The 25,860-nt window shown below is 40.2% G+C and overlaps 1 protein-coding gene and 1 pseudogene across 1 annotated transcript in view; both read left to right on the top strand.

The window, feature by feature from the left end:
- The window catches only part of SMYD3 (SET and MYND domain containing 3), a 713,156-nt gene that overhangs the window by 3,344 nt on the left and 683,952 nt on the right, over positions 1-25,860 (top strand). The gene's annotated exons all lie outside the window — the stretch shown is intronic.
- Positions 2,172-3,011, top strand: LOC108306846 (annotated as a pseudogene).

The following is a 25,860-nucleotide window of genomic DNA, read 5'->3' on the forward strand; positions in this document are numbered from 1 at the left end:
GCTCTTGCTGCCCAGGCTGGAGTGCAGTGGTGTGATCTCGGCTCACCACAACCTCCCCTTCTTGGGTTCATGTGATTCTCCTGCCTCAGCCTCCCGAGTAGCTGGGATTACAGGCATGCGCCAACAAACCTGGCAAATTTTTGTATTTTTAGTAGAGACGAGGTTTCACCTAACATGTTAGTCAAGCTGGTCTCAAACTCCTGACCTCAGATGATCTATCCACCGCAGCCTCCCACAGTGCTGGGATTACAGGCGTGAGCTGCTGCTCCCAGCCTGAGATCACTTACATTGTCCTTCTGCTGTTGCATGCATTTTCAATTTGATAGAGATAGAAACTGTTGATTGACAAATGGGTCTGGGTTACGTGTATTTCCTGTTTGCTTTGGTCAATGTAGCACGTAAAATTCCGTTATTAGGATTTTATTTGTAGACCTCACTCCCTAGTGTAGTGATATAAATCTAATCTTTATATCCCCAGGGCCTAGCACATGGGAGATGTTAATAATTCAAGGGATAACATTTTGGGGAACTTGAAGTCACTGTATGTTTGTTTTTGGTTTTTTCAAGTTCCAAATTGCCTGCAGCTTCCATATCAAGAGCTACTTTTCGGAAACTCTAGTGGTAGTTTCTTCTATAGGGTAAAGAGAATATCTCATCCAGGATTAAGGCTGAGAATTAGGCTTAGTGCCTTCCAGGGGGAAGGAGGATGACTTGGAAGTAGAAGTTTCATCCCTTTCAGTTCTGGTGGATTGTGGGAAGTGGGGGATAGAGGTACGGAAAACAGATTGTGAGAAATTGTTATCTGCTCTTATCTGTTCTGATCTTTTTTGGCTGGCTAAAGTTCTAGGGTTAAGGTGGGGATGTTTAATGGGATGAGGGGACAGTCAACAGTTGAAGGCCTTTCGCTCTGCTCCTTATTTGGAATCTTGAGAGAAGATGATATGCAGGTTGGTGATAGGCCAACATGAATCTGTAGCACAGCAGTGGTAGAAGGAAGTGGCTAGACAGATGAGCTTGTGGTAGCAGGAGATTCTGAAATGCTCTCATACCACCACGAAGGGGGTGGAGTAATTATTGGCATGGTGGAACAGCTGGCATCATGACAAAGGGCTGTGTGACTATAGATTCAAGGTCAGGATCACAGACCCCAGGGACGAAAGCCAGCACAACATCCCAACAGATGAGATGGCACCAGTTCAGCCATAGGACCTGATTACCTCCTTGCAGCGGAGACCAGTCAGGTTCCAGAGAGACAATACAGATCCAAGGTCTTTTTGACACTGTTACTTCTAGGATGTCCTATAAGACCTTGGAAGGAAATCTACCTGAAAGCAGTCATTTAAAGCAGTCTGCGTAAGGAGTAAAGTCTAAGTATGGACTAGAAGAGATTAAGATATTGTTTGACAAGTTTTAAATTTCCTGGATATTTATTAGAGTAGATATTCACGAGGAATATTAAATTATAGGAAAAAATGGCACATGTTCAGGTGACAGATCAGATCAGTTATAGAAAATAAAGCAGGCTGTAGTCCCAGCACTTTGGGAGGTCCAGACAGGTAGATTGCTTGAGCCCAGGAGTTCAAGATGAGCCTGTGCAACATGGCAAAAACTGGTCTGTACTAAAAATACAAATAACTATCCAGGGGCATGCCTGTAGTCCCAGCTACTCAGAAGGCTGAGGTGGGAAGATCAATTGAGCCCACGAGTTGGAGGTTGAAGTGAGTGGTGATCACAGCACTGCATACCAACCTGGGCAACAAAGTGAGACCCTGTCTCAGGAAAAAAAAAAAAAAAAAAAAAAAACAGCTGCATTTGAGTTGCAGTGTGAGTAAATGTGACCAGGTAACAAAGGGTAATAACCCACTTCATTAGGTGAGGTGATGGAATCTATCTTAGCTAAGGACTGAACCTGGGGTGGAGACAGGAGGGAATATCTTCATATATGAGGGTAAGAAGAGGTGCCAGATGGGCACAGTGGCTCAGGTCTGTTATCCCAACACTTTGGGAGGCCAAGGCAGGCAGATAACCTGAGGTTGGGAGTTCGAGACCAGCCTGAACAACATGGAGAAACCCCATCTCTATTAAAAATACAAAATTAGCTGGGCGTGGTGGTGCATGCCTGTAATCCCAGCTACTCGGGAGACTGAGGCAGGAGAATCCCTTGAACCTGGGAGGCGAAGGTTGTGGTGAGCTGAGATTGTGCCATTGCACTCTAGCCTAGGCAAAAAGAGCAAAATTCTGTATCAAAAACAAAACAAGAAGAGGTGCCAGAGAAGGCAATGGCAGTGGTGACTGAAAAGTTTAAGGACAGCTAGAAAGTGGTTGCTAGGTAACTCAGCCTTAGGAGTGATTGGAAATAGTCTTCTAGGAGAGAAGCATAAATTGCCTCGTGAGAGACTAGCGAACAATACAGTCAGGATGGCTAAAGGTGACCCCAAGAAACTAAAGGGCAAGATGTCTGCTTATACCTTCTTTGTACAGACGTGCAGAGAAGAACATAAGAAGAAAAACCTATAGGTCCCTGTCAGTTTCACAGAATTTTCCAAGAAATGCTCTGAGAGGTGGAAGACAGTGTCCGGGAAAGAGAAATCTAAATTTGATGAAATGGCAAAGGCGGATAAAGTGCGCTATGATCAGGAAATGAAGGATTATGGACCAGCTAAGGGAGGCAAGAAGAAGAAAGATCCTAATGCCCCCAAATGCCACTGTCTGACTTCTTCCTGCTCTGCTCAGAATTCCTCCCCAAGATCAAATCCACAAACCCTGGCATCTCTGTTGGAGATGTGACAAAAAAGCTGGGTGAGATGTGGAATAACCTAAATGGCGGCGAAAAGCAGCCTTACATCACTAAGGCAGCAAGGCTGAAGGAGAAGTATGAGAAGGATGTTGCTGACTATAAGTCGAAAGGAAAGTTTGATTGTGCAAAGTGTCCCGCTAAAGTTGCCGGGAAAAAAGTGGAAGAGGAAGATGCAGAAGATGAGGAGGAAGAGGAAGAGGAAGAGGAGGAGGGGGAAGAGGGGGTGGAGGGGGAAGAGGGGAAGGAGGGGGAATAAAAAAACTGTTTATCTGTTAAAAAAAATTGCCTCGTGAAATGTAGGATTGTTGAAAAGTGCTGAGAGTCTGCTTAAAACTTGCGTTCATTTATTTAAAGTGGGAACAATTGGGTAGTGTTTCCTTCCTCTCCCAGTTGCCAGCTGCTTGGCCATGAGAACTGGATTTACCCAGGATTGCTAGGTTAGTATGATGGATGGAGAGAGGGGACAGGAAGTTGAAGTTGTAGGCAAGGGAGGGTATAATCATGGATCATGGTTTCTCAGGTAGGGAATGAAGTCATAAGGAAGGTGATGGTCAGTGAAATGTGGTCAAATCAATGGATTAGAGGTGCTCATGTGGTCAGAGAAATGGTGAATGGTCAGATAATGTGTTGACTTGATATGGACATGCTGAGAAGTAGTGTGTGTTTTGATACAAGGGACAGGGTATGGCAGAAAGTGGCCAGGGTAGGGAGTAAGAAAAGATGTTTGTCAGGAAACCCAAAGGCTGAGGTGTTACATGGATTGTCTGAATACATGAAGTTACTAAGAATGTTAGACATTGGAATAAATAGTTTCAGCAAAGGCAGAATTCTCACATTGGCTGCAATAACCCAAGGTTTCAGGGTCAGTAGAGTGGAAGAGGCTAGTGGAGATGGAGAAGCACTTATCCCTGTTAAAATAACATAAAAAGACATGATTGGGTTTATGGCTGATTTGTGAAATATGGTTAGCACCAGGTGCAGGTGAGTTGCTGCAGTGTTACAGACTCTTGCTCCAAGGCCCTGAAGGTCACGTGACTAGCAAAAGTATTTCAGAGAGTAGAACCTTGAACTCTGGCTTGAAATAGGACTTGCAGCTTCCTCGCTTGGAATAAAATAAGGTGGAACAGTTGATAATAATGTGGTTTGGGAAAGGACATTATGGATGTGACTCCATTTTTCTTTTTAAGTGGGAGTCATAATTCCTGTTCCTTTTGCGGCTTCCTTTTCTTCTGCAAGGAGGTTTGGGAGAGGGCTTATGGCTGAGCCGTGGTGGAAACATTTGATCCATGTGAATGCCACAGCAGAGGACGTTCTTAATCAGACAGGATGAGCTGCTTTGTGGAAAGCAGTAAGTTGTTCTTCAGACAGCCTGGTGCTTGCTCGAAGGGCCCAAGAACAGAGCAACTATGGGGACGGGGTAGAGGCTGGTGTCTGGAACTCAACAATACAAACTTCAGAGTGCCCAGTTTGCTGCCAGTAGTAACTGGTCCTTCAGGACATATCTTCAGGACCAGCCAGCCACCTCGTGTCAGGTTTTTATTTTTGAACTTTTTGTCATGGAGGGGTCGGTTTCAATATCAATTTTTTTCCTGCACTTGGATTTGTCTTCCCTGCATGTAATACCATCCCTAAGATTCACTGAGAATCTTTGGTAGAGCTGTAATATTTCCCACAAGGTTGCCTCTGACCTTCACAGAAGGAGAATTGGAACAATGGGCTAATGCTTATGGTTTTGACTGTTTATGTTTGCTGATTTCCTCATTGGGATGACCATTGGTGGGACATAGAGTGAGCCTGCCTTCTATCAAAAAAGCCAAAAAGGCTAAATACCTTCTCAACCTCCTTTGCAGCAAGGGTGCAGGCAATGACCTAAGTTCAGTCAATCCAAGACACTCACTGAGGACTTTGAAAAAAAGCCAATATCACAAAAAAGAAAGGTTGAGAATAACTCCAGCAATAGCCAAGAAGCAGCAGCAGCAGCAGCAGCAGCAGCAGCAGGGTCTGTGGTGCTGGTGGTACATACTGTAGAATCCAGCATTATCAGGCAACAGAAGTGATACACTCACCAGACCCAACCCCTGCTCTTAACATACACTGGCCTTTAAGTCAGCTGGTATTATAGACTAGTGGTTCTCAGACCTTTTAGTCTCAGAACCCCTTTATGCTTTTACAAATTATCTAAATGGATGTGACAGGGATTTAAAAAGTATTATTGATGGTGCTGACGATGTTTTGTTTATGTGGGTTTTATCTATTGATATTTACTGCATAAAAATTAAAACTAAGTTTTGAAAATACCTATTTAAACATAAATTTAAGGCTGGGTGTGGTGGCTCACGCCTGTAATTCCAGCACTTTGGAAGGCCGAGGCAGGCAGATCACATGAGCCCAGGAGTTTGAGACCAGCCTGGCCAACATAGCGAAACCCCATCTTTACTAAAAATACAAAAATTAGCCAGATGTGGTGGGGCATGCCTGTAATCCTAGCTGCTCAGGAGGCTGAGGCAGGAGAATTGCTTGCACCTGGGAGGTGGCGATTGCAGTGAGCCAAGATCGCACCACTGTGCTATAGCCTGGGCAACACAGTGAGACCCTGTCTCAAAATATATGTGTGTGTGTGTGTGTGTGTGTGTGTGTGTGTATTTGATTGATTCATAAAGTTACACTGCAATAAATTTACATATGTACACATATGTACATATATATGTACACATACATATGCATATATGCAAATTTACTGCAGCGTAACAGTTTTTTAATGAATTAAACAATTTTTTTTTTTTTTTTTTTTTTTTTTTTTTTTTTTTTTTTTTTTTTTTTTTTTTTTGAGATGGAGTCTCCTTCTGTTGCCCAGCCTAGAGTGCGGTGGAACAATCTCAGCCCAATGCAACCTGTGTCTCCCGGGTTCAAGTGATTCTCCTGCCTTCCTAGTAGCTGGCACTACAGGCACTTGTGTATTTTCTAAAACAATGAAAATATAATGAGAATTGCATTGCTTTACACTTTTTCATGTCTCTCTAATGTCTGGCTTAATCAAAGACCCTTAGGTCTGGGTGTGGTGGCTCACATGCCTCACACTTGTAATCCCAGTGCTTTGTTAGGACAAGGTGGGAGGATCATTTGAGGCCAGAAGCTCAAAACCAGTTTTGGCAAATAGGGAAACTTCATCTTGTTCAAAAAAAAAATTGGCTGGATGTGATGACTCACGTCTGTAATCCCAGCACTTTGGGAAGCCGAGGCAGGAGGATCACCTGACGTCGGGAGTTCAAGACCAGTTTGACCAACATGGAGAAACTGCCTCTCTACTAAAAATACAAAGTTATCCGGGCATGGTGGTGCATGCCTGTAATTTCAGCTACTCGGTAGGCTGAGGCAGGAGAATCTCTTAAACCCAGGAGATGGAGATTGTGATGAGCTGAGATAGTGCTGTTGCACTCTAGCCTAGGCAACAAGAGCAAAACTCTGTCTCAAAACAAAAACAAAAATTATCTGGGTAGGATGGTGTGCACCCTTGTAATCACAGTTACATCATTAGTGGGAATACAAAATGGTACAACCCCACATAGACATCTACACCTTGACCCAGAAATCCCACTGTGAGGAATCTACCCTGAAGATACACCTGCAGCAATACAAAAATACATACACGCAAGGTTATTCATCAGAGCAACATGCACAACTGCAGAGCTACTTGGGAGGCTGAGGTTGGAGGATCACTGGAGCCTAGGAGGTCAAGGCTGCTGTAAGCCATGATCATGCCACTGGACTACAGCCTGGGGGACATAAGCATTCAGATCATAGCATCTGGTTCATCTCTTTTTTCTTTTTAAGATAAGTGAGTATATATGTGTGTTCTTATTTTCCATTCTTTTACACTTGCTTTTTAAACTTAGTGTCTACTGGGAATCACTCTATTGTCAGTTCATGGAGATCTTATTCTTCATGGCTACATAATACTCAATTTTATGTGTCCACTGTGGTTTCTAATTTCCTGTGTGTGGCTATTCAGGCAATTTCCAGTACTTTACAGTTGTGCATGTTGCTCTGATGAATAACCTTGCGTGTATGTATTTTTGTATTGTTGCAGGTGTATCTTCAGGGCAGATTCCTCACAGTGGGATTTCTGGGTCAAGGTGTAGATGTCTATGTGGGGTTGTACCATTTTGTATTCCCACTAATGATGTGTTTGAGTACCTGTTTCCCTTAGCTTTGTACCCGGAGCTTTTACATTTTTGCTGATCTGGTGAATGAGAAGTGGAATCTTAGCACAGTTTTAATTTGCATTTAAATTGCATTGTGGGTGAAGTTAAACATCTTTTCATGTGTTTAAAGGCCATATTTATATCTTCTTGTGATTTGTGTATATTTATCTTTTGCTCATTTTTCTTGTTTTTTCCTATTTATTTTTTTTCCCTAGAGACTGGGGTCTCCTTGTGTTACCCTGGCTGTAATGCAGTGGTGTGATCATAGCTCACTGCAGCTCCAAATTCCTGGGCTCAAGTGATCTTCCTTCCTCTGCCTTTAGAGTTTTTTGAGCAGCTGAGGCCACAGGTGTGCACTATCACGTCTAGCTAATTAAAACAAAAATTTTTTTTTTTTTTAGAGATGAGATCTCCCTGGGAGGCAATCCTCCCATCCACTTTGAGATTCTCTTGGGGATTCTCTGATCTGATTTTACGTTTACCTCTGTATGTGCCACCATCTGTAGCACCTTGGGCATCAAGCTTCAGATGATTTTCCGTTTCTATCTTAATCAGATGTAATGCTCCCTCTGGTGGACAGTGGGGTAAAAAGCATACAAACATTTTTCAAAAAAGCAACTTAAGTTTTTAGCCATTAAAACAGTATCTCTGAGTGGTCTCTTTCATGAACCCCCTTTCCAATCTGTTCTCAGCCTCTGACATTTGCCACGATTCTTATTTTGAATTAGACAAAAAAAGGGCAAACAAATCAAATTTTGTTATAAATAGGTATATATAAAACTCACTAACGAAATACCACTGGTCAATTTTACATGGTATAGTGGCTTATTTTATTAATAATGACCATGTTTTTCACAATAAGAGTCAAAACCTGTGTTTGAAACCGGTAGTTTTACTTGGAGTTGATATGATATGAAGGAAAAATTGCGCTTGTTGATCTCCTTGCAATTTGTTACTGCAGGAAGATTTTGTGTAAATGAGTTTTTCCTCTAGTTTTTGAAGTAATAATTACTTGTTAGTATAGAAAAAATAAAGGCCACTTGGGCTATAACCTTATGTTTTATATCTCATTTTATTTTAAAAATGAATATGGATGGAGCCATTATTAGTTGTTGAAATACAATGTAATCAAGAAAGTTTCCTTTTTAAAGTTTATTTGTTGCCAGTTTACTGTTTTACACATGGCCTATTTATGTTTAGTTTTAAAGATTTAAAAGCATTTGTAACAATAGGCTAATATTGATCTTTTCCTTTTGTTTGTTTGAGACAGTCTCACTCTGTCACACAGGCTGGAGTGCTGTGGTGTGATCCCAGCTTACTGTAGCCTCAACCTCCTGGACCGAAGTCATCCTCCTACCTCAGCCTTGAGTAGCTGGGACCACAGGCATGCACCACCACGCCTGGCTAATTTTTATATTTTTTGTTGAGATGGAGTTTCACCATGTTGCCCAGCCTGGGCTTGAACTCCTGGGCTCAAGCAGTTCACCTGCATCAGCCTCCCAAAGTGCTGGGACTACAGGCATGAGCTACTGCATCTAGCCAATACTGATTTTTAAAATTCATTATTTAGGTTGAGAATTATAATGTAAGGAAGTCCTCTTTTTATTGTTCTTATTAGCCTTTGCAGCAAAAGTAAATAAGAGCAACCACAAGGGGATAAGATAGATTTAGACTGACGGATTTGAATATATAAAAGTTAAAAACATCCTACGTTAAAGAACTATCTTACAATGAAAAAATCAAGAAACTGAGGAAAATATTTCAACATAAAAAGGAATATATATATATATAGTGTGTGTGTGTGTGTGTGTGTGTATGTGTGCGTGTATATATATATATATATATGTATTGAGATGAAGTTTTACTCTGTCACCCAGGCTGGAGTGCAGTGGCATGATCTGAGCTCACTGCAGTCTCTGCCTTCTGGGCTCAAGCAATCCTCCCATCTAAGCTGTCTACTTCAGCCCTCTGAGTAGCTGGGACCACAGATGTGTGCCACCACACCCAGCTAATTTTGGTAGAGATGGGGTTTTGCCGTGTGCCCAGGCTGGTCTCGAACTCCTAAGCTCAAGCGATCCACCTGCCTCAGCTTCCCAAAGTAGTGCTGGGATTATAGGCATGAGCCACTCTTTTTTTTTTTTTTTTGAGACGGAGTTTCACTCTTGTTACCCAGGCTGGAATGCAATGGCGCGATCTCAGCTCACCGCAACCTCCGCCTCCTGGGTTCAGGCAATTCTCCTGCCTCAGCCTCCTCAGTAGCTGGGATTACAGGCACGCGCCACCATGCCCAGCTAATGTTTTGTATTTTTAGTAGAGATGGGGTTTCACCATGTTGACCAGGATGGTCTCGATCTCTTGACCTCGTGATCCACCCGCCTCGGCCTCCCAAAGTTCTGGGATTACAGGCTTGAGCCACCGCGCCCGGCCGGCATGAGCCACTCTTATGGCCAAAAGGAGTATATTCTTAATATATAAAAATTGTTCATAAATTGATATGAGAAAACAACTTACGTCTGAAGTTACTATTTCGTGGGACCTTTCCCCCTCTTTGTGTCTTGTCTTTTCACAGCTCTAATCTTTAGATTTCCTTTGAGAAATTCCCTTGTAGTTCATTGGGTTTCAACATTGGCTACACATTGAGAGCGCCTGGGGAGCTTTAAAAAATGCCGATGCATGGGTCCTACCCTCAGAGGTTCCAGTTTAATTTGTCTAGAGTGTGGCTTGAGCATAGACATTTTTAAGACTCCCCAGGTTATTATGAAGCAGTCTGGGTTGACAACTGCTATCTTTCTTTTCCATCTTAACTGACTTTCCGCTTCTCTGTGTCTTTATATTCAAGGGCTAAGGTGAAATTGCCACAGATCAGATTAGTCAGACTGCTTATGATATCTATAATTCTGCATGTTGAATTTTAAACTGGACATTGACATTAGCATGTTCTGTTCACATTTAAGTAATTGTCATACATAGGACAAACAGGAATTATGTTGAATTTTCAATTGGCATGGTTGTGATTGATGTTTCTCACAAATGAATTTGAGCATATAAAAATTTAATTGTTGTTAGCATTTTTTAGCTGCTGTGTTTACCTCTTGTTAGAAAGTAAATGTTAATTAGAAAGATTTATGTTGTACAAATGGTCAAGAAAAGATAAACCTTGGGTATTAGATAACAGTTTCTCTGGGCAGTTTAATTTTTTAGTTTTTGACTCTAATATTGGATGCTCAGTTTTGGTGGTGAAAACTTAAGCATCTTACAAAAAGACTTACTTAAAGTCTGAATCATTGGTATTTTACAAATTTACCTGTGGAATTTAAAAATTATCCAGATGTCTGGGCAACATCCTTAAGGACCCCATATTGTTTAAAGCATCACAGATAATGCTAATGCATAGCCAGAGTTGAGAACCTTTAGGAAAGGGGGGAAAAAGAAAAAGTCATGATACCAGTCAAATAAGTGGTATTGATAATAACTATGGAGGAATAACTAATTGGGAAATGCATGTATACTGTATAGTAGACAATTATGACTACAGTGAAGTGCTGTTTTTTTTTTTTTTTTTTTTTTTTTTGAGACAGAGTTTCACTGTTGTCACCCAGGCTGGAGTGCAGTGGTGCATTCTTGGCTCACTGCAACCTCTGCCTCTTGGGTTCAAGCATTTCTCTTGCCTCAGCCTCCCGAGTATTGGGATTACAGGCGCCTGCTACCGTGTGCGGCTAATTCTTTTTTTTTTTTTTTTTTTTTTTTTTTTGTATTTTTAGTAGAGACAGGGTTTCTCCACGTTGGCCAGGCTGGTCTTGAACTCCTGACCTCAGGTGATCTGCCTGCCTTGGCCTCCCAAAGTGCTGAGATTACAGGTGTGAGCCACCACACTTGGGCAGTGAAGTGCTGTTTGTATAGATTACAGATTATAAATTGGGATAGAGTCTGTAATACAGAAGGCCTTGATGGTCAGGCTAAAAGATTTTGAACTTTATTTTCTAGGTACAACCATTGAGGAGCCGATAAAGATTTTTGAGCTGCAGTATGAAATGCATGTGGAAGATTTGTGCAGGAGTTCTGATTTGGGTGAATTTTGTGATTAGGGAGAGAAATGGAAAGACTGAAGATGAGCATTCCAGTTAAGAGAAAATTTGCATTATTCTAGGTGTGAAGCAATGAAGGCTTGAGCTAGGGGAGTGGTGGAGGGCCTGGGACAAAACATGTTGAGGAGTTGACCCAATTTGTGAACCGATTAAAGGGCAAGGAAGAAGTGAAGGGTGAGTGCTGGGTTTTGAGCTAGAATTGTAGGAATAGTGGTGATACTACTGCTGTGTAAAGTCATTGGTGTGTGTGTGTGATCCGGTAATAAGTTAGGCAGGAAAAGATAGCATTGCTTTGGAGACCATAGAAGACCTCCCATAAATGGGTTATTAGTGCCCCTTTTTGGCCTAATTTTTACTGGCTAGGTAAGCAGGGTAAGTAAGTTAATCTAAGCCTCAGTTTTACCTTTTTGAAGTGAAGGCATTGAATGGTTTTTGACATCCTTTTTAAGCTTTCTGCAGTTTTAGAAACCATTTATGTACAGCTGCCTCCTCCTACTATTTCTTTTTATTATTTCAAAGAGACAGGGTCTTGCTGTGTTGCCCAGGCTGGCCTCAAACTCCTGGCCTCAAGTGAGCCTCCTACTTCAGCACCGCCGCCACCCCCATCCCCGACTCCCCAAGTAGTTGGGACTACAGGCCAATGTGCCTGGCCACCACCTCCTTTTTTGGAAATAGCTTTATTGAGATATAACTTATATGCCATGCCATTCACCCATTTAAAGTGACGTAAAGTAACATAAACTTTATCCTTGTATTTAATTGTACTCTTCAGTGGCATTAAGATACTAACAACACCATAATCAACTTCAGAAAATTCTTAGTACCCTCAAAGGAAACAATGTACCTTAAGGCTGTCTTCCACTGTAATTGAACAGGGGAAAACATCAGGATTAAACCCTTGAACTTACTTTGAAATTCACAAACCAAGTACCTGCCTTGTGAATTTACAGGACCAGTTAGACCTCCATTCCAGTAAAAAATCGGCTCCTTGCAATGCTGACCCACGAGGTGGCAGTGTGGGAACAGTGGGAAGGAAGAGGGATTGGAAGGACTCTCCCTCTGTATTTAGAAACAGGCTGTACACAGTTACATCCATCTGTAGTAGTAGATGTAGTTGTTATTCAGGCATCCTCAGAGGATCATAGATTGATAGTCTCCTAGCCGAAGATTTTGCTAATGCAGAGTATTGTCTTTACTGCCTGACCATGCTTCCTAGTCATCTAAACCTATGTTAACCTTCTTGCTGATTTCTATAATTTGTTAAATAGCGACTCTTTGATCATTTAAATTACTCTTGCTATGTCTGGGAATTGTCTCTCTAGTCTTTCAGCCATTTTTTTTTATTTGCCTTTTCTCCCCAGTACTTTCTTGGGCCTCTTTCTACCGTATCATCCATTGTTTGTCCTTTTTCCTCCTAGTCAGGAGCCATCGGTATTCTCTAAGATACCAGTTCTTAACTTTGGCTGCACCCTGGAATACCTGGGAAGCTTTGAAAAATCCTGATGTCTAGGCTACACTCAATACTGATCGAATCAGAACCTTTGGAGGTGGCATACAGGCGTCATTATTTTTTAACCTCTAATTACTTACTAAATATTTTGCTGTCTTCATCTTTTATTCGGTCTGAAAAACATGGACTAATTTAACCAGATTAAATAACAGTGTAATCGATTTTAAATATTATAGATAAAATATCGATTTTAAACATTTAAAATTTAAATTAAAATATTAATTATTTTGAAATATAAATTTAAATTTATAATGAAAATTTGTTATATTTATCTATATTTATACTATAAATTATTTATATATTATAAATTTAAATTTATAATATTTCAGTTGGATATGATCCACTCTCTCAAGTGATGTATGAGTTTCAACATTTTTTCTATTGAATTGCCTGTTAACTGTTTTCTTCGTTCTTAGTTGGAAATGTCACTTCTATTGCTTTCTTTCTTGTATTCTCACTGCCAGGCTCTAGTTTTACTTCCTGCCTTCTAGCCAAGGAACACATCTGTAGTTCAACAGAGTTGGGTTTAGACACGATTACAGAGTGGTCTTGTTTTTGTTTTGATCCATCACGGTCACATAGTGGCCCTGTCTGAGGTCGATGTTCTGTGAAGTTGTTTATGTTCGACAGAAGGATGCCGTTGCCCCCCTGTGAGGCCCTGGCCAGCGTGGAGCAACACCTGCCTACCTGATAGTGTCAGTCAGTTCTTGCATGTCAGGGGCAGCTCCTCTCTAGAGCTGTTTCTTAGTTGATTATATCTATTTACAGATCTTCTCTACTACAATCTGTTTTATGAAATGTTACCATATTAGTAGTCTTCCTTAAATATGCCTTTAATGAATGATTTTTATTTCATCCAGCATACCTAGTGGTCCTTTATAATCTGGCCCAACTCTGGTCAGCTTTATTTCCCAGTGTACCCTCTGTTTTTAGTCTGACTGTTCTCAGTGCCTTGTGAATGACTCATACTCTCACATTGGTGCTTTCCTTCGTCTTATCCTCTTTACTAGTTATGTGAGTTGGGGCAAACTACTTAACAACTCTGTGCTTTGTTTTCTTAAATCTTGAACCCTGCCTCTTCAGATTATTCTCAGAATTAAAAGAGATAAAACATGTGTAAGTATTTGGTGTATAATAGGTACTCATACTTAATAAGTATTCTTTCCTTGCTCTACTTAGTTCTCATTGATTGATCTTTTTAAAAAATTATTTATTTATTCATTTTGAGGCAGGGTCTCACTCTGTTGCCCAGGCTGGTGTGCAGTGGCTTGATCATGACTCACTGCAGCCTTGACTTCCCAAGCTGAAACGATCTTCCCACCTCAGCCTCTGGAATAACTGGGACCACAGGTGCCTGCCACTATACTTGGCTACTTTTTTTTGTTTGTAGAAATGGGGTCTCACTATGTTGCCTAGGCTGGTCTCCTGGGCTCAAGCAGTCCTTTCCCCTTAGCCTCCCAAAGTGCTGGGATGATAGGGGTGAGCCATTGTTCTCAGCCCTCATTGATTGATCTGTGGCATTTAGGTATTATTGTATAATTTAGGTCTTAATTTGGTTATTAGGTTTTATTAGTTATTTGCCGTGTGGTCTTAGCCTTTTTTTTTTGTTTGTTTGTTTTTTTTTTGAGACGGAGTTTCCCTCTTGTTATCCAGGCTGGAGTGCAATGGCACGATCTCGGCTCACCGCAACCTCCGCCTCCCGGGTTCAGGCAATTCTCCTGCCCCAGCCTCCTGAGTCGCTGGGATTACAGGCACGCGCCACCATGCCCAGCTAATTTTTTGTATTTTTAGTAGAGACGGGGTTTCACCATGTTGACCAGGATGGTCTCGATCTCTTGACCTCGTAATCCACCCGCCTCGGCCTCCCACAGTGCTGGGATTACAGGCTTGAGCCACCGCGCCCGGCCTGGTCTTAGCCTTTTTAAGGACAGAGACCTTGTTTTATTTTTCGGTGTATTCCAAGATCCTAGTTCATTGCCAAGTACACAAGGTTGCTCAATAAATGTCTCAGTGACTGAGATTTGCAGGATTATTAGAGCACCCTGTCTGCAGATAACATCTGAGACATTTTCTGAATATTTTTTGAAACCTCCTCCTTCCTTTGATTATTGTTACCACTCTTAGTCAGTTGGTACTAGTGATGAGGAAAGATTAGGGTCACCGGCTGAAATATTAGTATCAAATCTATAATTCTGTGTAGTCACTAGAAATGGTATATCAAAGTGAATGTTTATAGGTGAGTATTTAATTCATCTATAAAAATGACTTAAGTCAGGCACGGTGGCTCACATCTATACTCCCAGCAGTTTGAGACACCAAGGTGAGAAGATCACTTGAGCCCAGGAGCTCAAGGCCAGCTTAGGCAACACAGCGAGACCTTTCCTGACAAAAAAGAAAAAAAAAAGGAAAAAATTAGTAAGGTACAGTGTTGTGTGCTTCCAGTTCCAGGTAGTTGGGAGGCTGAGGTCGGAGGATCACTTAATCCTGGGAGGCTGAGGTTGCTATGAGCTGTGATTGTGCCACTCCAATGGGTGACATAGCGAGACTGTCTCAAAAAAAAGACTTAAGCTCAAATAATGCAAATTTTAAGCATAAAAAACTTGATACAGTGTACTTTTAGTCTCTTCCTTGGCTATGAATAGCCTACTGCAAGCAGAGATGAGTAGCATTTTAAATATTTAAACAGTTATTTATGACTTTCAATATTGGCCATCTCTCTCTCTCTCTGAATGACACAAGATAATGAAGCTCTCTGATCTATTGATTTTTGTTTTTTAATGATTTTTTTTTTTTTTTAGAACGTCAGCTTCTTTATTTAGAACAATTTGAAATCACTGTCAAACAAAGCAAATTTCCTTTCTGTCCTGTTTCTTTCTCTTTAGTTGTTTAACCTTTTGCCTCTTAAACTCTGGGCTTCTGTTTTCTCATTCATAAAGCTGGGAAATATCTACCTCATGTGATCTTCATGAGGAGTAAATAAGACACACACAAAAGTACTATTGTACCTGAAATATTGCATTGCTTCTTGAAGTGTCATCTACTATTCGCCTCCCTCAGAATTACTCGGGGGTGGAGGTGGAGAAGGAGAGAGGGGACTTATTGAAAACCTGGCTTACAGTGTGTCTCCTGAGAACATCTAGTATTTTATGGCACAGAGTCGACATTCTGCCAAGCTCCCTAGGTGATGCTGGTATTCCCAAAATTTTGATACCTGCTTACCTACAGGACAGAGACACATTCCTTTTGCAATCTGTCTTTTCCCTAATTTATTGGTCTCATTGGCACTAGAGTTTGAGAACACTAGGGCTAAATCAGTAGTAGTTTTATATGAATATTTGCAGTAGCTATAAGAGCCTGCTTAAAATCTCTATTTTTTTTTTTTTTTTTTTGAGACAGAGTCTCACTGTGTCACCCAAGCTGGAATGCAGCGGCGATCTCGGCACACTGCAACCTCAGCCTCCGGGGTTCAAGCATTTCTCTTGCCTCAGCCTCCCAAGTACCTGAGACTACAGGCATGCACCACCCCCATGCCCAGCTAATTTTGTACTTTTAATAGAGACAGGGTTTCACCAGGTTGGCCAGGCTGGTCTTGAACAACTGACCTCAGGTAATCTGCCTGCCTCGGCCTTACAAAGTGGGATTACAGGCATGAGCCTCCATGCCCAGCCTAAATTTCTATTATTTTTTCCTGTTCTTCGCTTGGACTTTTTCTGAGCACCCTTCACTTTCTTCTGTTTTTGCTTTTTGACTGAATTTCTTGAACTTGACCTTTCTATGTTAGAGATCTATAGTAATATCTTTCTTCTGTTACTTTCAGTCGAGATATAGAAGTCAAGCTGGCAGATGATTCTAGAAGTCTATTTTAAAATGCCCAGACTTCTTTTTAATGAAATTACCTATGTAATAACTACCTTTAATATAATAATTTGTCAGTCACAGATCAAATACATGGATTTAATTGTTTGGAGCCCAACTTTTTTTTTCTTTTTTTGAGTTGGAGTCTTGCTCCCTTGCCTAGGGTGGAGTGCAGTGGCGTGATCTCAGCTCACTGCAACCCTGCACTCCACCACCTGGGTTCAAGCAGTTCTCCTGTCTCAGCCCCGAGTAGCTAGGACTACAAGCGCCTGCCACCATGCCCAGCTAATTTTTGTATTTTTAGTAGCGACAGGGTTTAACTTTGTTGGTCAGGCTGATCTCTAACTCCTGACCTCAGGTGATACACCTGTCTCTGCCTCCCAAAGTGTGCCCTGCTTTGGAGCCCAACTTTTAATGAGCAGGGCATTTTAATGAATAGGGCATTTGTGGAAGATGGATTTATTATCAGGTCAAATGATTCATGTGATCACTATGCATAGGAAATGCTAAAGGAGAGGTAAGTGGAGCCTAAGTTAGACACTGAGCATGGTTTTCTGCAGTAAGGTGGCATTGCTTTAACTGTTTTTCTTGCATTTTGAGACTTAGTATTTTTCCATTTTCTTTCTATAGATGAACAAGTTCTTTGATTATGTCATGTTTGTTTAGGGTGGTGCGCACTCTTTCATGTACTCAGAGCATGTATCTTTTGTCACATTTACCACCTTGTATTTTAACTTTTTTTTTTTTTTTTTTTTTTTTTTTTTTTTTTTTTTGAGACAGAGTCTTGCTCTGTTGCCCAGGCTGGATGGAGTGCAGTGGCATGATCTTGGCTCATTGCAACTTCCGCTTCCTGGGTTCAAGCGATTCTCGTGCCTTAGCTTCCCGACTAGATAACAGTTGCACACCACCATGCCTGGCTAAGTTTTGTATTTTAAGTAGAGACGGGGTTTCCCCATATTGGCCAGGTTGGTTTCAAACTCCTGGCTTCAAGTGATCCACCCGCCTTGAACTCCCAGAGTGTTGGGATTACAGGTGTAAGCCACCTCACCCAACCGTATTTTAACTATTTGAACCAATGATTATTAAATACTTTTTAAAAAAATTAAATACTTTTTTTTTTTTTTTTACCTCTTCTGGAAGTTCTTGGATGCAGGTATTGTGTCTTGTACCACCAATATCTACCCATTCTGACCTTATTTAAACAAAATTCAGTATAGTTCTACACCATATTTTCTATTAGTATAGGTGGGTAATTTTATTTATTTTGTTGTCTTGAAGACCAGTGGATCTGTTGCTTTCCTTATATGTCCATGGGCCAACCTTTTGAACAGTGTTATACTCCTCTAAGTCTTCTTTCCTTTCTGTAAATGTTGTGTTTTATTTACCATTGCTTTGATCATCAGTGAGAATGAGTATGATGAGTGAATTAGTTTTTTGGGGGGATGGTGAGATCACTTTTTTTGAAGATCACCTTTTTAATTAGTATTATTCGTTTCTTTGTTTACATTGTATACTGAAAAATAGGACTGTACTTGGAGCAGTAAGTCTTAGATTTGAGCGCTGCTTCCGTTTGCAAACTTTGGCAAATCACTTAATCTCTGATTTTCACTTTCTTCATCTATAAAATGGGGGTTATAATTCCTATTTGTATTATAGGATTTTAGTGAAGAGCAAATGACTTAGAGCATTATGTAAATGTGAGATATTACAGTCTTCACACTTATCCCTGAAATAAAGATTTTAGAGATTAAAGATCAATCAAATTAATTCAAGAATTGGAGTGGGGTTTTAATTTTTTCACTTTTGGCCTAAAAGTTCAGAAGTTCATGTAGTTATTACATGAATACCACTTATAATGTCAATTGGGTATGGAATCTTCTATTATTACCCATTCTAGAGGAATTCGAACCTGTTAATACTTATGTCATATCTGTAAAGGAGCTTTGCTGTCAGATAGAATCTCATCCAGGTTCTGATTATGCCATTTACTAATTTATGAACCTGCAAACTGACTAGCTGAACCTTAGTTTTCTTATTGGTAAAATGGAGTTAACAATAATAAAAAAAACCTCATAAGATTCGTGAAAAGAACAAATGAGGTAGTCTATGATACGTGTTGAGCATCCAGCATAAAGCCAGGGATATCGTATGTGATTGATAAGTAAATGATAAATTATACTCAGTATAGAGGATGATAATGATCAACACTTAAGGAATACTTGCTTCATGGGCTTTAGTGTGCTTTATCTCATTTAGTCTTGCAAAATCTTCTGAGGTCTCTCTCTATATTATTCCAGTTTCATAGACAAAGAAAGTGAAGTTTCAAGAAGTTCTAACTTGCTCAAATTATGTAGCTAATTCTGTCTGAACTCAGAGCCCATGATCTTTATTATTATTATTACTATTACTATTTTGAGATAGAGTCTTGCTCTGTTGCCCAGGCTGGAGTGCAGTGGTGTGATCCTAGCTTACTATAGCCTTGGACTCCTGGGCTCAAGCAGTCTTCCCACCTCAGCCCAAGTAGCTGGGACTACAGGCACAACCCACCACACCCAGCTATTTAAAAAAATTTTTTTTTCTTGAGATGGCGGTCTTACTGTATTGCCCAGGCTGTTCTTGAACACCTGGCCTCAAGTGATCCTCTTGCATCAGTCTCCCAAAGTGTTGGGATTACAAGTGTGAGCCACTGTATCTGGTTAGATCTTTTTTATTAATTAAGCTTTTCATTCCTGTTGGAAACTTGTCAGATGTCAACAGTAATTATACATTCTGTGATGCTTTAAAGTTCATAATAAAATCATATTTATCTTGGAAATTGGAAAAAGGTACAAACAAGCTTTTATCTATAAAACTCTTTGGTGATGTGTGAATAATACAATAATTTATATATTTTGGTTGAAGTTACGTGTTTCTGTGTTTTCAGATCTAAGGAGTTTTTGGGAGTGGTATCTGTTAAAATTATGAAAAAGCGATGGTAGATTTATTAAAATATGGAACATTATTTGGAATTTATCACAAAATGACTTGGATTGTATTTAGATTTGCTTTTCTTTTATTTGGAAGGCCCCACCCAAACAGCAGAGAGAATGTGAGAGGAGAGAGAATGTGAATGCTCATCGCTGGTCTTTTTTTTTTTTTCCCTGTGCTATGCTGTCTTAATTCTTCATAGCTCTTCTCTTCTAAGAAAACTGATGTGAGAGCCACAGTTGTATCAGAGAACATGATTACATAATTATACAGCTCTCTCTTTCCCTTAAATAGTCTTAAGCCTTTGCTTCAGCAATAGAGATAGCTTAGTGGATGTTCTTCCAAATAGGTTTTTTAGTTTCATTTTTAGAGCAATCTTTTGTATTTGTATAAAACAGTGCTTTTGGTAAATATTGTGTATTTAAGGAGAAGAACAGGATACTTCTGGGGGCTGAGGTAAATGTTTTGATGTTAGTCTCAAGACATGTTTTCATGCTATAAATGATAACTGGAAATGAACTGATACTCTGGGTGACTTAATGGTTGTTCTTTTCATTGTCATTTTAGTATGACTCATTATGTAATGCTCTTTAATGTTTTGCCTGAATTAATGTGAATGTTTTATGAGCATGCCTGATTTCAAGGACTTATGAACAGCTTAACTGTTAGCTTAATGTTCAGGCACATCAATTGAAATATACATGTCATCAAGGGGGAAATCATCCTTTAATTACCTTTAACTTGGTAACTTAAAAAGGAACATTTTTAGAGAAGGTCATCTCGGTATAGTGGAAAATTAGTTTTGTTGTTGTGAACAGTAAATCCTTTCTAAATCTACAATTGGGCTTTGTTTAGGTTCAAGAGAGGGGCAGTGAGCTCAACCTGGTGATACAAGGACATTTGGTCTAAGTCAGAAGAAAACTGAAAATACATAGTTGCATAAAAATATATAATTTAGATATTTTGGTATAGGATTATATATGTATATAATCCTATATGGATATATATATATATATATATATATATAGTTTGTGTGTGGAGGCTGAGAAGTCCCATGATCTGTTCTCTGCAAGTTAGAGACCCAGGAAAGTGGAGTCCAGTGCCCTGAGAAGCAGGAGGATTAATGGTTTAAGTCCCAGTTCAACAGCAAGAGAAGACTGATGTCTTGGCTCAAGTAATCGGAGAGAGAGAATTCACCCTTTCTCTATTCTTTTGTTCTAATTGGACCCTCACAAGTTGGATAATAACTGTTAACATTTAAAAGGGCAATCTGCTTTCCTCAGTTCACCAATTTAAATGCTTTTTTTTTTTTTTCCCCAGAAAAACCCTCATAGACACACCAAAAAATAATGTTTAACCACATATCTGGGCATCTTGTGGCCCAGTCATGTTTACATGTAAAATTAACCATTATAGATCCGCATATTGAATTGAAGGTATTTGGAACAGATTAATTACATCTGTATCTATATGTGTTGCTTTTTCTCGGTTATTTTAAAACTTGAGATCTAAAGAGATCTTTTGGCTGGGCGCAGTGACTCATGCCTGTAATACCAGCACTTTGGGTGGCTGAGGTGAGCAGATCACTTGAGGCCAGGAGTTCGAAATCAGCCTAGCCAATATTGTGAAACCCCGTCTTTACTAAAAATACAAAAAATTAGCTGGGCAGGGTGGTGTTCTCCTGTAATCCCAGCTACTTGAGAGGCCGAGGCAGAAGAATCACTTGAACCCAGGAGGCTGAGGTTGCAGTGAGCCGAGATTGTGCCACTGCACTCTATCTAGCCTGAGTGACAGAGCAAAACTGTGTCAAAAAAAAAAAAAAAAAACACCTTTTGAAAACAGGTAACCTGGATAATTACATTGAGATTTGCTTTCATTTTGTCAGAAGGACCCAAAATAGCATAGTGGAAGGAAGTGGGGGTTTGATTACTATGTTTTCTGTGGATGCTCATTGCTGGTAAAGATCATTTTTGCTATGCAGTGACATCTTGTAAGGAAGTAGATGTAAGAGCCACAGTTGTGTTAGATAATGTAGTTATATCTCTTGTCCTTTCTCTTGGAATAGGAACTAGATGTGTCTGAATAGAGAGGTGTTTGTTAGTCTCACCTTCTAAGGTATTTGAAACATTTTAGTACAGTAAAAAAGTGTTGATAATTATGGAAATTGGTTGATGAGTACACAAGAGTGTATTATGCTTTACTTCTTTGTGTATTTTAGTGTTTTGTTGTGGAAAATGTTGAATTAAAAGTACTTTAAATATATGTGATAGAAACTCACACGTGAAGTCTCAGGAGCCAGACTTCTCTTATTAAAATGAAAGAGCCTGGGTGTGATGGCTCACTCCTGTAATCCCAACACTTTGGGAGGCTGAGGCAGGAGGACCACTTGAGGCCAGCATGGCCAACATAGTGAGACCCTGTCTTTAAAAAAATGAAGACACAACTCTGTGAATGTAAAATCATTGCATTTTACACTTTAATTGGGTTATTTTTATTGTTTGCAAATTATAGCTCTACAAAGCTGTTATAAAAACTAAAAAGAGGATGGGTGTGGTGGCTCACACCTGTAATTCCAGCACTTGGGGAGGCCAAGGCAGGCGGATCACGAGGTCTGGAATTCAAGACCAGCCTGACCAATATGGTGAAACCCCATCTCTACTAAAAATGCAAAAATTATCTGGGTGTGGTGGTTCGCGCCTGTAATCCCAGCTACCCAGGAGACTGAGGCAGGAGAATTGCTTGAACCTGGGAGGTGGAGGTTGTAGTGAGCCGAGATCATGCTACGGCACTCCAGCCTGGGTGACAGAGCGAGACTTGGTCTCAAAAATAAATAAATAAATAAAAATAAAATAAAAAAAGAGCCTTTAACTTCTTTTAGTGATACCTAAAAATATACAAGCTGAATCCAAACAAGGGTCTGGGGAGTAGTCTCTGACCCACCTGACGCTAAACAATTTTTTCAATATTTGTTGCGATATTTAATGTGAGACTCTATGTGCCAGCCACTGTTGTTGGTACTGAAGATACAGCAGAGACCCTAAACAGACAACAGTCCCTGCTCCGGGCTAGGTGCAGTGGCTTAAGCCTGTAATGTTAGCATTTTGGGAGGCTGAGGTGGGAGAATTGCTTGAGCCCAGGAGTTCACGACCAGCCTGGGCAATCTGTTGAGACCATGGCTCTACAAAAATTTAAAAAACTAGCTGAATGTGGTGGCATGCACCTGTAGTTCCAGCTACTTGGGAGGCTGAGATGGGAGGATCGCTTGAGTCTGGGAGGCAGAGGTTGTGGTGGACTGAGATTGTGCCACTGCACTCTAGCGTGGGGGGCAGAGTGAGACCCTGTCTCAAAAAAAAAAAAAAAGAAATCCCTGCTTTTTGACACTTGCCAAGCACATCACATGCATTTTAACACCTAATCCACAGTGCCTAGCACAGTGCCAGCGGCAAGATACAATCTCAGCAGAAGTGTATTAAATGAACAACCTCATAGACTAAGTGCTGTTTTTATACTCCTTTGACAGTTAAGGTGACTGAGGCTTAAAGAGGTCACTTGACCTAGGTCACACAGCTGTGAGTGATAGAGCTGGATCTGAAACCACGTCTTTCAGCCCTCATTCCTGGAGTATGAACCATGGTCTTGTACCTGCTCCCAGGTAGAGGACAAGTGTGCATATAAGAGCACTTATGTGTGCATAGGCCAGTACTTTCTCACCTACTGACTCTGTTACACAGAATATCCTTAGTATAGCTCTACTTTTAGATGAATGTCCAAAGATGCAATTAAATCTGTCATTTAGAGCATCAGTTGTGGAAACTCTTATTGTGGTTTAGGTTAGGTTAGTTCATTTTTTAAAAATTGTTCTGGTCGTTAGTCTTCTTTTTTTTTTAAGACAAAGTCTTGCTCTGTCACCAGGCTGGAGTGCAGTGGTACGATCTTGGCTCACTGCAACTTTTGCCTCCTGGGTTCAAGCAGTTCTCCTGCCTGAGCCTCCCAAGTAGCTGGGACTACAGGAGTGCACCACCATGCCCAGCTAATTTTTGTATTTTTACCATGTTGGCCTGGATGGTCTTGATCTCTTGACCTCGTGATCTGCCTGCCTCTGCCTCCCAAAGTGCTGGGATTACAGGCGTGAGCCACCTTGCCCAGCCTGGTCTTCAGTCTTGATCGTGTCATAATGTTTGGTAAAATATCACTGGGTATCTAGCCACATAGGTTCCCAGTAGGTCTTCAACAGATGTTTGTTAGTCCAAAAACTGTGAGGACCTTAGAAGCAAATCTTCTCAGTCAGCTTTGTCCTGATCTACATATGCATTGATATTTCTTGGGTTAGCTGAGACTGACTTTTATGTTTATTTCCCAGATAGTCGATATTTAATAATTGGTTGTCTTAGTACCAATAGTGTAGATGCAGGGGGTTTCTGTGCTGCAGTACAGTTACAGTCTTCTTTAAATTACAGATTTGTTCTGAGTGTGTGGAAATACTTGTTACCCAGTTAAGTGGTCAGTAACTCCATGGGCAGTATATGGCTCACAGGAGAAGCCCTGGCCATTGGAGTCTGATAGAGCTGGACTCACATTATGATTTTTCCAGTTACTAGGTGACCTTCAATAATTTCCATATATTCCATGAGCTTTAATATTCCCTTTTATTAAAATGGTCCTATAATATCTATTTGTGTAACTATGTAATTGAGTGTTTACTACACACAAAACAAAGAACTATGACACAGTAAGTTTAGATAAATCTGCCCTTAAGTCACACAGTCACCAAAGGTGAATGTAAACCCAGGTCTGCCTAATTGCAAAGTCTGTACCTACTTTCTGGATATTTCCCTTCTAACCTTTTCTTCAGGCAGTTTCTCTAAGTTTTCAAAAACGGCGTTAGAATATAATCGTGTTTAGAGATGATTTTAGTGTGTATGTGTGTGTGTGTTTGTGTGTGTTTGAGACAGAGTCTCGCTTTGTCACCAGGCTGGAGTGCAGTGGTGTGATCTTGGCTCACTGCAACCTCTGCCTTCTAGGTTCAAGTGATTCTTCTGCCTCAGCCTCCCAAGTAGCTGGGATTAGAGGCATGTGCCACCACGCCTGACTAATTTTTGTATTTTTAGTAGAGACAGGGTTTCATCATGTTGGCTAGGCTGGTCTCAAACTCTTGACCTCGTGATCTGCCCATCTTGGCCTCCCAAAGTGCTGGGATTACAGGCCTCAGCCACCGTGCCCAGCTGTATATGTATTTTTTTCTAACATCATGGTACCTGTTGGAGAAAGCTATTACAGTTATTAGGTATCAATAAGACTAAATGTTAATGTAAAAAACTAACAAATAACTTCTAGTTAAGTATCATATAAAGTGGGAAAGTAGAATTCATACACAAAAAAATTTGAATAGTCCTTAAAAGGGAGTGTGTAAGAAAATTTTTAGATATAGCTAGAATTTGAGAAAGAGAAATGAGGTTTAAGTTTAATAGGAATTAGACATATTTTAATTTTGGTCTAGATTCAAAGAAGCAAATTAGTTTCAATTCACATCAGAGATGTCTTTAAATGTAAGGCCTGAATCATGTTATTTTCAATAGAGAAGCATGACTAGTTGGAACAATTTCTTTCTGTAATCCGTCCTTTAAAAAATTGCTGAGCTAGAGTGTTCCAGAGACAAGTTGTCTTTTACAGCTTTTTATGGCGTATTTGATAACTGAGTAGTCAAGAGTTTTGTGTCTTACTGATGTATTTGTTTTTACATGTAATTTTTAGTCAAATGCCAACTTGAAAAGCTTGTCTGCAAAAAAGAAAAAGTTGTTTTCTTCTTTGTGTTTGTATAGGAACAGGAAGAAATAGGCTTTTGTCCTTAGACTAGAAAAATAAGGACATTGAACAAATCAAGTGCTTTTTAGGTGGGTTTTGAATTTTAATGCAAATTTAAAGTCTTCATATAGGTTGAAAACAGCTCCTTGGTTCAGTTTCCGAATCGCACATTTAAATTGAATTCTGCAAGAGGTAGAGCTGGTACCATTCCTTCTGCAACAATTCCAAACAATAGAAAAAGAGAGACTCCTCCCTAACCCATTTAATGAGGCCAACATCATTCTGACACCAAAACCTGTCAGAGACACAACTAAAAAAGAAAATTTCAGGCCAGAATCCCTGATGAACATCAGTGTGAAAATCCTCAATAAAATACTGGCAAACAAAATCCAACAGCACATAAAAAACTTAGTCCCTGGCAACCAGTAGTCTCTATTCTTTCTCTGTGAATTTGTCTATTCTAGACATTCCATATAAGTGGGATTATATAATCTGTAGCCTTTTGTGTCTGGCTTCCTTCACTTAGCATAATGTTTTCAAGGTGCATCCATATTGTTGTAAGTGTCAGTTCTTCATTCCTTTATTATTTTTATTTTTTTTTGAGACGGAGTCCTGCTGTGTCGCCCAGGCTGGAGTGCAGTG

Source organism: Cebus imitator, unplaced genomic scaffold, assembly GCF_001604975.1.
Source record: "Cebus imitator isolate Cc_AM_T3 unplaced genomic scaffold, Cebus_imitator-1.0 Scaffold75, whole genome shotgun sequence".
NCBI classification, from domain to species: domain Eukaryota; kingdom Metazoa; phylum Chordata; class Mammalia; order Primates; family Cebidae; genus Cebus; species Cebus imitator.